Here is a 14,586-nt window from a genome sequence, read left to right on the forward strand (position 1 = left end):
GCAGTGGGGAATACTTTAAAAGAATCCACTTAAGTACTGTTTTTTTGTTACATATTGCTGATCACAGCTGAGAGCATAATACCAAGGCAACCATATTCCTGAAAACTTAACTCTTTGGGGCCTGTCCATGACAGACCAAAATGAAGGGGGAAAGAGCCCAGTCCCAAACTCAGCATTGTGTTTCATTAGATAAATGCTTCAACTAAGGAATGATTCACCACCTGCTGATGTCACACTCATTTCTAGTGCAATTGCAATGTGAATTTCATTTTTTCTACATGTTATTTTCAGAGATTTTCTCTCTGAAAGCAGTGCTGAGCTGGCTGCCTCTCCCGGGGCGTTGAGGCAACGTGGTAGTATTACCATTGACACCAAGGATGCAAATTATTTTTCTCTTGGCACAAGGAAGATTTTTGCTGCCAAGAGAACGATCTCTAGATTAAGCTTTTTTTAAATACTGTAAACTATTTTGGTAGTAGCAAATTACTGTGACTTGGTGTACGTGATCTCTGACTATTTTTAAGGCCCCTGTGGCAGAGCTGCAGAGCCTTCCCCTGGACTTGTACGGTCATTTTGGGAAGGAACCCAGGCCCCTTTTATAGCCAGACCATTCCCATTCTCTGCACAACAAACACCAACTGCAGTTGGAATTGATTTATTTCAAATAGCTCTGGAATTATCTCTCTCTGACAAAAAACTGCCAATTCCGAGGCGATGTTTAATGACTGCTTTTGTTTCATATTCCCACATGGGGTTTTATTCTTTGTCGTTTTCTTCTCTAAAAATCGAGCAGACTTTGATCCTCCATTGCTCTGCATCATTAGTGAAGGAACCAGCTTCCTAAAAACCTGCTTTATTTCAATGCAAAGTTGCTCATGGCATTGGATATGTTTGAGAAGATGGTGATTATTGAATACTGGTGCATTTTGAGGCACTCCAATATCCAGCTGGGAAGAACAGTTGGGAAATTTACTGCCACAGGTCTGCTCCCCTTCCACCATCCACGGCAGTATCTCCACACTGGTTCCATGCAGTGCAGCCACCTCACAAAGCTGCAGGCTGCTACCCCTGATCTGTGTCAGCTCACTGAGGAATCATTCCCAAAGTTTTGAAATACTAGAATTTACTACAACTGTCTGTTACCTGCACCTATGGAGATGTGACAGTTCCCAAATCCTTTCCTCTTCCATTTCCCAGGGTGGGCTCAGCAATGTTTTGGTTTAGATCCTCCAGTTCATGTGTAATATTTATTGCAGACATCAGGGAGAAGGAGAAGTGTGGGCCTGGGCCTCAACAGAGGCTTTAGGAGATGCTGTAACATAAAAGTTTATAAGAATGCACAGAGTAATTTAGTTCTGGATTAAAATATAGCTGGCAGGAGAGATGGGCAATTACCTACTCTTTAATACAGACAGGGAATGCATTCTCCCTCCCAGCTATTATTGTCCATACCGATTATTTCAGAACCACTGGACACGGATGTGCCTCACTGAGGCACAGCTTCCACAATGAGGTCACCTGCAGCTTGGAAGTACAGCTGTTCCCCTTGCCTTCATTTTTAATTCATGGGCTTGTTGTGGGTGTTAGTTTTTTTTATCTGCTGTTTATTCTGCAAGCCCCTTTTGGGCACATTGATGCCTCCAGCAAGCTTTGTGTGCCAGGGAATTATGGGTCCAGAGATTCTGCAAATCTGCATCCCAGCCAAAGCTTTTGAAAGCTGCTTCTTTTGAATGCCATGCATTCAGCTCACATTCCTTCTTTCCTTTCTGTCTGTCTCTCTCCCTCTTTTCCTCTTTTTTCCCCTCTCTTCCCTCCCTTTCCCTCCTCTTTCTCTCCCCCCCTCTCCCTTACTCTTCATTTTCCCCCTTTTTCCTTTCCTGCATCCTTTCCCCTTTTTCCTCCTTCTCTCTCCTCTTTTCCTCCTGTCCCCTCTTCCTTTCCTTTCCTTTTTCCTCTTTCTGACCCAGTGATCCCCCCAGTAAAGATGGGAAACTGCCCTGCACAGTGAACAGCTTGGCTGGGAGGAGGAAGAGGGAGCTTTCCACTCCCTAAAAGCTGAGCTAGAAACCTCTGCACAGGGTGGTCGAGACTATTCACTGCAGCCAGTCTGTGGACTGATGTCTGCAGGATTCCAGGGGCTCTAAATGCCCACTGGAGAAGGTGCTGAGCCATCCAGCTCCTCCATCCCAGCCCTGTGATGTCTGGCTCATCGCTCCATCCACAGGGATAACATCCTTCCCTTCCAGTCCTTTTTCTCCCCCTCACTCCCTATTTTATTTTTAAATATTAAAGCTCTCTGGGTTTCCCCAGTAAATCAGTGTGTGTGTGAAGTGCTGGTTACTTGTAGCTGGAGGCTGTTTTCCCCCTCTGATGGACTGTGAGCATTTTGTCTAAAACCGTCTCTTCTCTCCATCCCTCCTCCCGTCCCTCCTCCCCCGCCAGCCTCAGCGAGCTCAGCTGCACATAATGACATCCAATCTGTTCAGGAAAAGAAAAAAACAGGAGGGGGAGAATATTTCCCTTTGATTTATACAGAAGCTGAGTTGGCAGAGAGCTCAGCTCAGGGGTGGGTGGAAGGGGAACCAAAAAGCAAATTTGTGATGCATGGGCACACTCTCCCCTGGGGTGGTGCCAGCCAGCACAGCAGCCAAAGCCGCCGGAGAAGCTTTGCAGGTTCCGTGTGTGCGCCCAAGGCATCCTCCTTCCCAGCGTATCACCCTCGCCATGCAAACACACCCCCTCAGTCTGGGGTTAATTTAATTTTAAAATGACATTAGAGATAACACAGGCCGGCTCATTAGCACCAGACAAAACACACAGAGCTCTGTGCAAAGCCAGGCTCAGGCGGCTCAGGCTCAGGGAGAGGTCAGCAGCCCCGGGATTTGCTCATTCCAGCACTCAGCCCTTGAGCTGGGTCAGTTCTTAGGTGAGAAGGACAGGGCTGGGTTCAATGGGGGAAAAGGATCATGGAAAAAAGGGAAGAGAATCTTGTGCTGCAATTCAGGTGCTGGCGTGGGATTGCCTGCTGAAAATCCTAATATCAGGTCAAGGAATTCATATGGATTTGTATCACATCACAGAGGATCTTCCCAAGCACTTCATGCCACATCTTTCATTCGCTTAGGACAACATAAGAGAAGGAATCCAAAGAGGCCCTGGTGCTCTATCAGAATGCTTTGTGAGGGATTATGAGTGGAAGGGACAGCACAAGGTGTGTGCAGGAGGTGTGAGCTGGTTCCACCAAGTCCTGAGCAAGTACAAGAACCTCCCGTGTCCATGATCTGCCCAGCACTCACAGTCACTCCGTTCCCCAATGCCTCGGCTCCCGTTTCTGCTGGCACTGTCCTGGGGACACTCTGTCATCTGCAGTGTCCTGGGGGACCCAAGCCAGTCCCTGCCAGATGGCCTGTGGCCAGAACTGCTGGAAAACTCAATCACTGAGGCAAAGCCCTTCTATTTTACCCCTCACCACAGCTATCCAGTCTCAACACCCATTTGGGTGCTAATTAAAACCCAGGTCTTAAACTCTCCCCTCTACTCTTCTCCAGTTCTTCCCCTTTCAGTCTTCAGCTCTCCCCTTCAGTTGCAGGGTGAGAAATTAGTTTCCTACACAGGTCTATGTATGTGTGCATCTATAAATAAACAGACCAATATTCTGGTAACTGAATTGTACCCTCCCCTTCCCTGCCTCAGGAGCATCTTGTTCCCATCTCTCTCCAGCAGAACAGCGAGCCAGAATGAAATGCCTGATTCCTAGTAAGTACTGTCAGCACAGCAGCTGGGGAGAAGAATATCTGAGGGAAATGCACGAGTGCACTGGCATTTATTTATTTCCTGGGGATATTTATATAGCACAGACCTCAGAGCACAAGTGCACTTGATGTTTCTGTCAGAGAAGGAGGGGAAATGAGATTGGAACACCGGCTGCACTGTGCATTTTTTGCTCCCAGAACTGCCAGGGATGGCCCCCAAGGCTCTGAAGGTTACTGGGATTGAGTCCTCTTGTCCAACTGCTGCGAGTGGGAGGCACAGAGCCACCAAGGCTGGCACTAGAATGAGATTAACTGCAAGCCTGATTTGACTATTGTGCCGTTTTTTTTTCTCTAGGAAAAGTCCCTGCAAAAGGGTAGTGTCACCATTTGTCAAAAGTATAGTTTTTTCTTCTTTACCAAGGCAAAATTCCTTGGCTTCCCTGGGATATTTGCCTGAGCAAACAGTGAGGGGAGCCTAAGTCGGGTTTTAATTGTCCATGACTTGCAGTTTCTGGACTTTCCCAGCTCATTCCTCCCTAATCACTAAACATCCCCATGCTCCCATTTCCTGTAAACTTTTCAGAGTGTCTCTTTCCACTTCAACTTTCCATGTTCTAAAGAGTCAAGGTCCAGCTTTGAGAGCTGGGTACGTGACAGCAGCACAGATCCCAGTGCCAAAGTGCAGCTCCTTTTCCCGAGCATCCATCTGGCCCTGCGCTCCCAGGGCCCAGGGAAACTGCTGCCCCAGACCTGTCTGCAGGAAAGCAGCACCTGTGGGGTCACCTTGGCTCATTCTTGGTGCACACCAGAGCCAAGGCTGCTCCCAGTGCCAGAGAAATGCCTGCAGGAACATCCTGTGTGTGCTTTGGGGAAGAGGGAGAGGGAGGAAGAGGAAGGGCTGGGTTAGTAGTCATGCAAGAGGCTTCCCAACATGCTGCCTTCATCAGAGGGACATGCTGAGTAATTAACAGCCAACAACGCCAGACAGGGGAGATCTTTGTTCCTGTTTGGAGGGCGAGGGCTACGGGAGAATTTAGGAAGCACGGAGATGGGAGCAATTTGGCCTCGTTCCACCAGTACACACTGCTTTATTAATAGGAGCTGCACATGTTCCTGAGCCGTGGAGCCAGGCAGACACTGCAGGGGCTGGCTCCTGGCTGCTGTCAGCCACTGATTTACCAGGGGCCACTCGCTGCCCTGCCACGAAGATGTGATGGAAGCGAACAAGGAACAACTGTCATGAAGATGTTCCAAGCAGGAATTTATGTGCTAAGAACTGGTCTTTTAGTGTAGCTTTTTCCTAAAGCTGTTCAGACTTAGAGGAGTTCTAGGCAGATGATTTGTCTACAGGGGCATCCCAGTGTTATTAAAATGCTCAGTGTTCCTTCTTCTGTTTAGGAGCTGCCATTGTGGAAAGAACACTTCATATCCTACTTGTCTTTTCTTCACAGCTGACGTGCACCCAATTGTTTCTGTAATTGAGATAATCTGTACTCTGTTCTCATTAGTTTATTCCCACCCACAAATATTCTTCATATGCCTTCAACCATGAAATGACCTGCTATAACACCAGCTGTCCCAGTGAGCCCACTGGAACTGGTGCTTGCATGAGTAAGGCTTAGAGCACTTGATCCCAAGCTATTTAGACTTTAGTCACTCAGTTGCTGTCTGGTCCTACAGGGAGGAGGGATGACTGTGTACAGCACAGCAAGCCAGGAACATTTGATTCACCATCACAGATTCTTTTGCCCATGTCTGCCTATTTGATTTAAAAATATATACATGCCAAGGGGCTTGATATGTCTCTTGTGCCCCATTTAGCATCTGCTGAACGTCCTGGAGCAGCCTGCAGTGTAACACAAGTCACTGGAGGATAGATTTGATAGAGGCAAAAAAACAAAGCAATTGATACCCTCAGGCTCCAGAAATCTTCAAACTGATTCTTGCTGACTACAGGCAACAAAGCAATTCATGGCAACGTGCTTGAAAGTTCCTTTTATTTCAAAGCTGCTAAACCCTCCTTGGCACTTAAAGTCACTTTTCATAAGGCAAACCCAGTGAGCTTGCTGGGTTCCCAAGATCTCAGCCCCAGGAAGCCTTTAACAGGAGTCAAAAGAGACATTAAGCACTGGGGAGGGATCAGGGAGACATAAAACAGAAATTAGGGTTTAACATGGGGCCGTGGGGAGCTCAGCAAAGAAAAGGCAATTTCTTCACGTGTTATTTCCCTTCTGTGCATTTCCCTTTTGGTCAGACCTTCAGCAGAGCTCTTTCTGTGGAAGTGGCCCACTTTGCCCAATGAATGAAGTGCACTCTGCAGATGGGAGCTGGGGTGTTTGGAAGCGGGTGTTTGGAAAGTGGTAGCCAGATTATTTTATTTTAAGGCTCTATTGCAGCAAAAGGCAGGAAAACAGACAGGGGGAGAGTAGTGAGTGGTTCACTGGCACCGATTGTCTACCACAGCAGGTTCAGCACTTCGATTTGAGTGACTTCTCTCTCCAGATGGTTGGTGGGAGCTGACTACCCAGATCTTTGCATAGCATGCTCCATAATGAAAACGTATGGCATCACTTGCTATCTTTTAAGAGCTTTTTTCTTCAGCCCAAGTATAGCTCAGTGTGTTATGGATCCCTTCTCTGCCTGATGCAGAAAATCGGGTCCCTGTCACCCGCCCAACCAGGGACTGGGAGCTGGGAGTTCCTGTGCTCAAGGCAGACTCACTCATGCTTTTACAACTGCATCATGCCACGAGGATGAGGAGCAGTCTTCCTGCCACGGAGAAATCAGTAGAATGGCCCCACTTTTCCAGATCATGTTGCTACTTTGCATGCTTTTGTCTGACCTAAATATTCAGCATCACCAGTGGTTCATACCACCACACTGAATCTATGGGAGCTGAGAAATTCTAGTAATCTAAAGTATCTCTGTGTCCTCTCACAAAGCACCAGGGATTTGATAAATGGGCTTACAGAGGCAGCATCTTCAGAAATGCTGGTTTGACATTTCCAGCTATCACAGGGTGGAAACCACTGTCTGGCTTTTCCAGCAGCGCAGGATGATGTTACTTGCCCAACAGTACCTCCTGATTTTGTTTGAATAAGGAGCAGAACTATCTTCTCCTGAGTTCTGGTGCCCAAAACAAACTACCTCCCTCAATATTGTAAAACAGAGAAAAAAGTCAAATAGGTCTTGGTCCAATATAAAATACAAGCTGTAATTCACCGTAATTTGGGGTCAGATAAAATTATCCTGAACACATCTTTCCATGTATCAGTTCCCAGGGACATTTTGACTGAGATCTTGCCCAAAACACCCAGGTCACTATGCCCTGTCCACGTTCAACATAGAATTATTTCCATAACTTCTATTTCCATAAGTTCTATAACTTCATTTTCTGGATATGAAAACCCACAAATCTCCCTTCTTTAATATGTCCCCAGAGTCTTTGAAGTTGTCTAGTGACCTTGATTTTTGTTGGTTTTTTTTTCTCAATGGCATCAGGATTTTGCAGCTAAATCACAAGGCAAGCCTGGGTTTGATTGGATTCTGACTCCTTCCCAGGCAAAACCAAGCCCAAGCTCCTCAGCAGCCATTCTTGCGCTCTGGTTAAGCTCTGCTTGTCACACATGATATCTGTGACACTCTGGATTCCCTTTGTTTCCTCCAACTTTTAATTTTCCATCTGAGACGTGGAGTGAACTGGGAAACACAATCAGTGGGAAGAGTATACAGGAAATGGAAGCCATAAACAAAACTGCCTGCTTGAGTCTCCCTGAGGTCTGGAGTACAGTTGTTGAAACAAAGCACTGGTGACCCCAAAAGATCTGAAGCTAAACAGAATCCTTTCAAGATGGAAATGTGGGACAAAGATGGCAGAGATGAGTTGGTAATGGCCTCATCTTTTCTTTTGTAAGCTCTATTCCAGATGGAGCTTTAAAATAACAGCAGCATGTTGGACCCACACAAGGGCAGGGCTCAGAGTTAGGAAACCTTCATCTACTCTGAGATTCATGGTGGGATTTTGTCTTCCTAAACCTGGAGAATTGCCTTTTAAAAGATCCAAACAGTCAGGGCTGGAGGCATCTTACCAGAATAACTCAGCTGCCATTTCAGGACTAATAAATACAAGCCTTTATAATCTATTCCTGAGGCATATAAAAAGAAGAAAATACCTGATGTTAATGTCTGAGATGGGCTTCAAAAGAGACACTGTTCTTTCTAGTCACAAAAATCAATAATCCTTTGTAAGTGTCCAGATTTCAGCAACCAGAAGCTCCAGCCTTCACCCATTAGCAGGAGGGAAACAGGGAAATGGTGTTATTCTCACAGCAGGGTATAACAAGGGGATATTACATGTATTTCTCAGTGAGAGATCCTTGGTTTTGAACTTTGGAAAATCTGGATGCTTCTCAGAGATGTTAAAAAGAAAATGTTTGGATTCTGCTTCATGGTGTAGGTGCTAAGCCAGCTTGAAAATGTTGGCATCATCACCAAATGCCAAAGTTCACCACACCTAGGTAAATTCAGCTTTTTACTGCAAGGTGGTCAAACACTGGAACCAGTTTCTCAGGCAGACTGGACATGGCACTCAGCAAAGTCCTGACCCTGCCTGAGCAGAGTGTTGGACCAGGAGATCCCAACCTCAATGACTCCGTGATAAACTCTACCCTTGTTTTGTGTCATTATGAGAATTTCTATGTGACTCCAAAATTCTTCCATTTTAAGGATTTGAGAGCCTTAACATTAATTTAAGTGGGAGTGAGATCAAATTCCAAGATGTCAGGGTGGCAGAAAGCTCTTTATCTCATAAAGCTCCTGGGCACCTTTTACTGGAATTAACTCTGGGCTTTTTCCCTTCAGATATTCTCCAGCCTTTGCAAAGGAAACTGCAGTAACAAATCAGATTCTGCAGTACAGCATTTTAAGTCCTGAAGCAAAATTCAGCAGTTTTAGAGGGACAGCATAAAAGGGAATGGGGCGGGGGAAGTGGGGTGGGAAGTATTTATAATCCCTTTAATATTTTAAAATTTAATTATATCCAAATTGGGTTAGCGAGACTGACAAGAATACTGCATCTAAAGCATGGAGCCCAGAGGCAGCATTGGAAAATGAGAGGAGAAATTAATAATAAAAAACTCCTATTGCTTCAAGGCAGCAGACTGGAACACTGACATTCCATTACTCCGTCTGTCTGCTGAATTCATTTAGCATCTGTGGCCTAAATAGGCTAGTTTTAAAGAGGCATGCTCCAGTTTTCATGTTGGCAGGGGGTGGGGGTTGTCAGAGGATTTTTCTTCCTTGAAATCCCTCTCAGGAAGGCACATCAGGCTGTGGTTAACAGGGGAGAGTCCCCCTGACCTCCCAGCAGTTGTAGTTAAGTGAATACCTTGGAGGGTTCTGTAAAGCCTTCAGAGTGGGGGCTGCAGCCCTGGGGGCTCTGCAGGTTCCAGGGCAGAGCAGGAGCAGGGATGTCGTGCATGGAATTGCAGCCTGGGGTTTCACTCTGTCCCTCACCAAAGTCCAGCCATTTCCAGCAGCTCTGAATTAAAAGGTGTACCAAGGTGTTAAAGGGGATATCACACAATTAACGGGGCAGATTGGGAAATGTTCTCCTTCTCTGAACTCCCAGCAGTGCCCAGCAGCCTCTGCCACAGCCTGTGCCCCCCAGAACTGCCAGCTCTCCCTTGGGATGCCCCTTCCAGCTGCCAGCTCCATCCCAACCTTTGGGAAAGGCAGAAACAGCCCTGGGGTGGCTGCAGAGCCCAGGGAACCCACACAGGGAGAGCCCAGGAGGGGGAGAAGGGAATGATTCTTCAATTTACTGCCCAGAAACCTACAAGTGTTTCACTTTTGGGTATTTTCTGAAACATCTGGATACCAGGAGGATAAAAGGTACCAGTGTAACCTCCCAGTAAGATCAATTGGTTAAAGCTTTCTGTGTATTTCCAGTCTTTTTGGCTTTCCTCCCAACCTCACAGAAACAGGTCTGTGACTTTCCTTGGAGTAGAATATAATGTATTCTGTGTAGTTCTGGTTTTTTTTGTTTCCATTTTATGCAAATAAACTTTTATTCCCTCTCCCCTGATTTATCATCTTCAAGGTCTTTGTGTAAATTATGCAGAAAGGAAAACCATGGATTTTATGGGAAGTCATACAGAAGCTGTTAAAATTGGCCTCTTCTCCTCCTCCTCATTGTTCTTTGCTCTCAGTGTGGATTTTATCAAAAGTTTTTATCGAGTTTAATGGAGATTACCCAACAGACAGAGACATGATAAAAAATTTTACGGATGCAGCTGACCATGAAACACAGCCGTGCTTTTTGATTTCAAGCATGTAGGGTTTTATCCAGCAAGATTCTCCCAGCTACCTGCAAAATCCACATTTTCTGAAGTGTTGACTGGTGGAGAATGACTTCCTCCAGGAAGGGAATAGAGAAGGTGAGACCCTCTGCTTTCTTCACATCATGTGCTGGGAGAAAGAGCCCATGAACTGCCCAGAGATGCTGTCAAGGAGATGCTGCTGATTAATGAGAAAATTTAATAATATTTTGGACATGAAGAGGATCTTGCCTATTGCCATCCAGCCATAACCAACACTGACACAGGCACTCTCCACTAAAAAACTCTTGCCCTAAAAATGTAACCGTGGTTTTAATCCTTTCACTGGCATTGTTTTTTCCATCTCTGAATACCATCATTCCATCATTGTCTCCTTCTGCTTGATTCCACTGTCACTGAAGTCAGAGCCAAAATGCTTTACGAATGTGTAAATACTGCATTAATGCTTCTTGATATCATTCCCAGCCTCCACCTTGGCTGCTCCTAAAAACAGGTACCCTGTAAACTTTCTTGCTTTGTCCTGAATTTGTTATTTATGCTTCCAGGAGGGGTGTCTTCTTTTTGTTTTTGCATTTCAACAGAATTGAAAGTAAATACCTGGCTTGCATCTTCCCAAGCACATGTGCTGCAGGGAAATCTAACCACTGGAGAGCTGCTTTTAAAGAGTTGTGTTATTCCTTCTTCCTCCCATTAGGCAGCAGTCCAGCCAAATTTACCTTTGCTTTGACTTAAACATATTTCTTTTCTAGTCTTTTTCTACAGCAACAGTCTGGCCTTAGGCAAATCTCCTGGGAGACTTGGTTAAAATGCACCTGTGCTACACAGGCAAACAGAATTGCAGAGTTGCTGGTGCTCTCTCTTGGCCAACACTGTAATATTTCACGGGGGCTCTTACGGGACTCGTCTCCCTCACAAAGGAAATGTCCTGTAGTGTTGAAAGAGGACTTAATTTCACTTATCATTATTTCATAGAATGAGAACTGCACAGTTATAAATCACCAGAGAGTTTTCTGCAGTTTTCATTGAATTCTTTCTGCTTTAGGCTCACCACTGTTTCTTCCAACTCACAGCCTTTTCTGCTAAGCTTCCTTCTTTAACTGCTCACTTCTGCCTTTCCTTTTTTCTTTATGGAAATAAATAAGTCCCAATTAGACCCCTGCCCAAAGATGCCAAGTTGCTCATCATCCTTTTCCCTTTGTTTATGTATCTTCATGGCAGTGCCTGCCTTGATAACAAACAATTCTGTAATCACATCAAAACTAGCAGGAATAAACCTATCTTTGATGAGCATATGCAGATTCCTGTTAGAGATGTGTTTATTAATGGCAATCATAAATCCTTGGTTGGTGTGATTTCACTGACTTGTATTTAACTTGCATTTGACAGGTTCCATTTCTTTAAGAACTTTCCTTCAGGGAGTAGCTTAGTTCATTTTTCTGAAGAGAAGCAACGACCTCCCCCAGGTTGTTTCTTGACTGAAGTAATTGCTGTGACTCCTCAGGTCCCAGACAACCAACAGATAATTAGTTCCAATTAAGTTCTCTCACAGGTGCTTATGAAATTGCCATTTGGAAGCAGCAGGTTCTCCTGGAAGGTGAACTGAATAGTGGGGAAGGGAGCACCAAAGATCAGAGCCAAAGGAGGATCAGTCCTGCTGTGGTGTTGCTTTTGGCTTTAGCAGGGGTATGTACCAACTATGTTCTTACTTTTAGACCCGGGGTTGCTCAGTGTGGGTCCTTGTTGGGCATCTTTCACTCTTTAAAAAGGGGAGGAATAAAAAAAAGGGCAAGCAAGAAGAAACTTTCAAATGGCCACTGTGTGAGAGCTGTGCTGAGGAAACCCAAGGAACATGCAGCACCTGCCACAGAGGCAGGAGCAGCCCTGGGGGTCACCTGAGTTCTCCCTGCAGAGTTTGTGTGCTTTGGGTCAGTGGGGTTTGAGTTTCAGGAGCCGTTCTTACTGGTGCAACTTTGGGGATCTTAAAGCTGCTTCTTATCCAGAGAAGGATTATGTCTTTAACTGTCTGCAGCCTGTTGCTTTATGTGGGAGTCAGGAGAGAGTTGTAGAACTTATATTAAAATACAAAAAGCATCTATGAACCTGACATGTGACTAAAAGCACAAAAAGAGCTGCAGATTTTAATTTAATCCCTGTCTCAGTCGTTGTTATTTCTGTTGTCTGTCCTTACTGGTGGTGTGTGTTGTGTTACTGTTGAATTGTGTGCTGGCACTTTTATTTAACCAAAATGCAGTTGCAGGGTGCAATGGGTGCAGCTCTGTGCCTGCCCCAGGCTCTTGGAGGATTTGTTGCTCTGAATTCCTGTTCCTGGCTGTACTTTGAGCCAAGACAGTGCTTTTTATTGTAGACTGAAGAAAGTGTATGTAAAACACCAGTAATGTTAATCTCATCCCCAAATAGTGCCAGCATTGTTCACCTGCTCTGGTAGTGCTGCAGTTTAGACCTCCCCCAGATGGTTTCTACCAAGCCTGGCTGGTTTCCCCTCACCCAGCTGGGGAGAGTCTCTGCTCCATTGGTGCTAATTAATTAGTGACTGAGGAGCTGCTCCACCTGGGTTGAATCACTAGGTTGGAAGAGAGCTTTAAGTTGCTTGGTTGAGGAGGAAATGCCCTTGAAGAGGCTCTCTGGGTTGGTCATCTTTGAACCTACAAGGTCCCTTTGAGCTTTCTGGGGCTGTCACAGCACTTTGGGCTGTGTCCATAAGTGAGCACCTGGAAAGATCAGGAAGCTCTATATTTCATGGATTCAAGTGTTCTTCTGTCTTTTTGTCACCCAAAACCTCCATCAAACTTTCCATGGTTGTAGTTAGAGACTCATCATGAATATGCATGTCTCAATTTACTGACTTCCTTCAAATCTGAGTGTGCTTGAAACTGCTCCTTCCTTGGCATGACAAACTTTGCTCAGACAAGGAGAGGCATATTTTGAATAGTGTGCAACACTTTGTTCCATCTTATATTTTCTACTTGCTATAGCCTGAAAAATGAGAAATTATGTTTAAATAACAGAGAATATTGACTAGTTTCCATCTCTCTATAAATCTAGAAACTTGATTACTGAGAGTTGAAGTATGTGGGCTTCAGTGGCAGAGGGGAAAAAAGCATATCACAATCTATTATTAGCCCAGAAGAAAACCACTAGTTTTCCTTTTTTATTCCTATCTTTTTTAGCCCAGGAATTTCTCTTTCTAGTGATACAACTCAGCCACTTCTCATCCCGACCGTGTGTAGATATTTGGGCCTTAAACCAACCCCTGCAGAATTCTGAGCTTTATTCACAAAATGGCACTGGCCTGAATACAAAGTGCCACACTTTCTGTGGGAGGAAGAAGACAGGAAAAATGTTGTGGCAGGTGGCTTAAAATAAATAAGACTCAAACAAGCTCTGCTTGGAAGTGCTCAGAGCTCGGGAATGCTCAAAGCAGGCCCTGCAAACCTGCTGGGGAGAGCACTCAGGGGTGGGTCACTAGCAATTATCGTATGGTTTTGCAATTTTTTTGCCTGGATGTTATTACAACCAACACTGTGCACATTTACATCCTAGGAGATACATAAACTAACCTCCAAATACCACCCCGAGCCCCTAATTATAAACCCAGATCTAGGGAATGTACCATAGACCTGTACATTAAATATAATGCACCTGAGACCAGGACTTGGCTTTCAAGCTACAGTTTTACTGAAGTTTTTCACTGCCTGGATTATAATTTTAGTAATATGAATAAGAGACTGTGCAGATGCTAACCAGATGCTAATACCCAACTGTAGTTCCACATGTTTCCATGTAATAACTAAGTGTTACTATGGTGATAACAGATTCACTGGAGGTTTGATTTAATAAAGCAGGATTGCATGTTAGTGTCTGTGCAGTTGCCATAGTTTTAGCCAAACAATCGTGCTGCTTCAGACTGAATTGATGGTGTTGCCACTGAGCTGAGTTTCCCTTGTAAATCTGTTTTTCAGGAATAAATTTGCTATGTAAGCAGGTTACAGTATATTGCTTTAATTGATCCCTTTTCCTCCAAATGGCAAAAAAGGATGGTTTTGAATATGAGCGCAAAAGTCATTTTGCTTAGAAGTGGGGGTTCTTTTCCCTTCCCTCTTTTTTTTTCTAGGCTGCATTTGACTTGAGATTTAAAGATCTTTAAGCCAACTGCCCAAGGCTTGCCAAGGGAGCCAGAGAAGTCAGAATAAGCAAAGAATCTAAGTTGGCTTTCACATGAGAACACCTGTGTTTGCAAGTGACAGCAAAGGATGTTCAGTTTTATTGCCACCCATCCCAGAAACTCAGCTGTAGGGGCTTGAGTGTTATTATTTAAACTTATAAAGTGCAGTCTGATAGGTACTGATGGCCAAGTTCTACAGTTCCCAGCTCAGCAGATCTGTGTTGTTGGTTTAACATACACCAGAACCATGAGCACTTCTGTCCTCACCCTTTGGTTCTGCCTTTCCTGCCTGATCATTCCCAGATCCACGGGG

This window comes from Camarhynchus parvulus, chromosome 21 (genome assembly GCF_901933205.1).
Source record: "Camarhynchus parvulus chromosome 21, STF_HiC, whole genome shotgun sequence".
NCBI lineage: Eukaryota > Metazoa > Chordata > Aves > Passeriformes > Thraupidae > Camarhynchus > Camarhynchus parvulus.